This window comes from Ceratotherium simum, chromosome 7 (genome assembly GCF_057802395.1).
Source record: "Ceratotherium simum simum isolate JZ-2026a chromosome 7, ASM5780239v1, whole genome shotgun sequence".
NCBI lineage: Eukaryota > Metazoa > Chordata > Mammalia > Perissodactyla > Rhinocerotidae > Ceratotherium > Ceratotherium simum.
This window is the reverse complement of record NC_141906.1, coordinates 5,079,400-5,082,756: the sequence shown is the minus strand read 5'-3', so window position 1 is coordinate 5,082,756 and position 3,357 is coordinate 5,079,400.

Below are 3,357 nucleotides of genomic sequence, written 5' to 3'. Positions count from 1 at the left end.
CTTTGAAGATAACGTTCCCAATGGAGAAGCCAAGAACTGTCTTTTGGATGGTGAGAGATGGTTGAGACAGGAGGTCAGATAATGCCAGAAGGTATTCTGACTGATGAGTTAAAAGTCTTCTCCAGAAGCATTTACCTGGGTGAATTTACCACAGTCAAGTATTGGCCATGCAGACCCAGAAAATGTCAGTCTCCCAGAGTTGATAACTCAGTCAGGTTGCCTTGCAAAGTCCAAACTGAAGCATAGAAACTGGAGACTAATTTGTTGAATTAGTATAAGAACTTTTAACTTTCAAATGTCAAATATTCATATTAGCCTGAGCAGTCTATTCTCTCCCACTAAGAAAAAAAAAAAATGCATGGAAGCCAAATTTTGATGTGAAAACGGCTTGGTGAGCAAGGAGAACTATTTGTGGTTCTCAAATGTTATTGGATATGTGCTATCAAACACGAGTGCATCCGTCTGTCTGCCAAATCCTTGGATGGAGCTGGAGGGATGCTACCAGCTTTCTTCTTCTAACCGCTGTTTTCTAATGTTTCTTCGCCTTCCAGCTGATTCTTTCCTTAGATATCTTGATATCATTTATCCTGTAGCTGCTGGGGTCCTACTAATTCAGCCAGGTGAGAGATGGAAGAAACTTCAGCCACTCAATTCCATGATCACTTTCTAGTACGAATTTTCTGTAATTGCATTCTCAAAACATCTTATTTTTAAGGTCTTATTACGCCTTAGTATATTCCATGTTTACTTTCTGTGTCTATTCCATGTTTACTATCTATGTCTGTGAGTTTACGCATTGAAAATTGTTAATGACTGTAGGAGTAATAAGGATTTGCACACATTGGGACTGTTCAAAAATATTCTAGTTTCCTCCTTCCAATAACATGATTGGATTGCAGTTTCCTGACTCCATGAAGGGACGCATGACATTGACTTGCTTGACTAATGAAATGAGTGGAAGTGATATGTGGTGTTTACAGATGGGGTCTTTAAATTCCAGGCATGATTAGCCATGCTTACTTTCCTCTGCCACAGCATCTGGAAATGTTCCAAGCAGTAGAGACTTCATCAGTCTTGAGCCCCAAGCTCATGGAGTAGATCCCACTGCCCACACATGATAGGCATACCATGTGTGTGAGAAATACCCCTCAGCTGTCTTAAACCACTAAGCTTCTGCCGTTATTTATATATGCACCAGAACCCAAACTGTTCTCACTGGTATAGAAATGAAAATCTCTAGAGTGTCCCTGGATGATATTTGGTTTTTCTTCAGTTTGGAAGTATTCCATATTCACCATCTATGAAATTAGATTGTTGGATCAGAAGATGTCTAAGTTTCTTCCAAACTGCAACTTACACTTCTACGTTTACTGCTAATTTTCCTGAGCTCTGACCTCAACTTGATGTCCATATCGATGAATCTGTGTTTTCACTCAGCAGCCTGTTCAGATGAGTTTTCAACACTTTTATGATGTGATCATAGGATACTCCTTTTTGGAGATCTTTTGGAGAAAGAACTGTTTTTTGATAGTATAAAGGAAGATTCCTAGACAAGATCTTTGCTATGTTTACAAGAGATTTCTACCCTAGGGCTTTGATTTTATGGAAACTAAGCTTGGCCATGCAGCTTTTTCTTAGAAATTGGTAGGTAAAACAGAGAGCTATGTGGCACTGTGAGGAGAAATGTTTCTCACTGCTGAAAAGATATTGAGGAGGGAAAAAATGGCTCATTGAGCACATGGTAGTAACATTGAAATACTTTGGGAGAAAGAAACATGGTCATGAGAAGTAAAATATCTGCTATTAGGAATTACTGAGGAAAAACAACGCTTATACTAAGTGTATCAGTTACCCACCAACGGAATATGTTTGTAAGTAACAACTATCTCGAGCAGAAATTATCACTCAGCACCAAGCTTTATTCAATTAGCCAAGCAAATGAGAGGGAGAATGCCACAGCTGAATCTTTTATACTTCCATATTTCTCACGTGTTCATCTTGAAAACTCAACACATTCCTCACAGAGGGTAACATATGGAATGACTAAATCTCAAGTATTAATTCAAAGCCATTTTTCTCTCCACTGTCCCAGGATACAAAATACAGCTGAGAACAAAGTTGGAGCATAAAACACAGCCTTTCCTCCCCTAGGCTCAGATAACAGACTTGCAGCCAAATGGAATTTTACCAAACTTTCTAAAATGAGTAACATTGTGTGAGCACTGTTCCCTTGGGAACTGAATGAAAATGAGATGTCTATCACAAAGGGTCCTCCAGGAAAAATTCTAAAAGAAATGGGCATTTGTCTTTACCTAGAGACAACTGCAGAAACATACAAACACCTAAGAATGGCTTAAACTAAAAACTTGAATTTTTCCCAAATATAATAAAAGATATTCAAATTTGTTGAATGTCTATTGTTCATTCTTTCAAGAACATTTACTGATTGTATATAAGGTGCCAATAACTGTGCTCTAGCTTTCACACAAACTGTGTCATTTGGTCAAGAACTCTGTAAAGTACAGATTAATTTCTAGATGAATGACTTACCCAAAGTCATGTAACTAGTAGGGGTTTTTATTCAAGAGGTATTTATTAAGGGTCTACTACATGCCAGCGCTTTTCTACACACTAGGGTATGCGTCATGAACCTCAGGGGGCCAAGAATGAGAGTACAAATTAAGGCCCCTATATGACATGTCTCAATATTTAAAATTATAAACAATGGTGTGCTGGATCCAGCTGTTACCAGCTCAGGAGAGCCAACTGTATGCATCTCTTCCCAAATTCACATTCAGTAATGTTGCACTGTTGGCTTGAAATTGGCCATGGTGGGAGCATTTACACCACTGCGAATGGCAAACACTACAAACTGGGCCGTTGTTGTTGCTGTTGTTTTTTCAGAGAGCCTCTTGTTAAATATTTACCAGCACACCAGTGCTTATAACAACCTGACTGTTGAATAAAATATGTTCTATCCCCCAACCTTGAAAAGTATACCTTCATAATAACCTAGAAGGCCAAGTTTGAATTTAGAATTCCCAGCTTCCTTGCTGTTCTACACCAGAATTTGGCAGGGAAGGGAGAGCCAGAACCTAGACTCCAGCCCCCAGCTTGCAGCTCGAGACCCACAGCTCTCTCCACTTCTCATCCCACCCATGTTTCATCCTGCACTGGGAGGGAGACCATGTGGACACTCCAGAACACACCTCTAAGCTTCATCTTTTTACATTCCACACACACATCAAGAGCTACCCCTGGACCACCCCTTGGGCCTACGGGTGTACGTACCGGGGGTGCAGCACAACCTCAGTGTCCTGGAGGAAGGAAAGAGAACATGCACAGACCCTGGAAGCA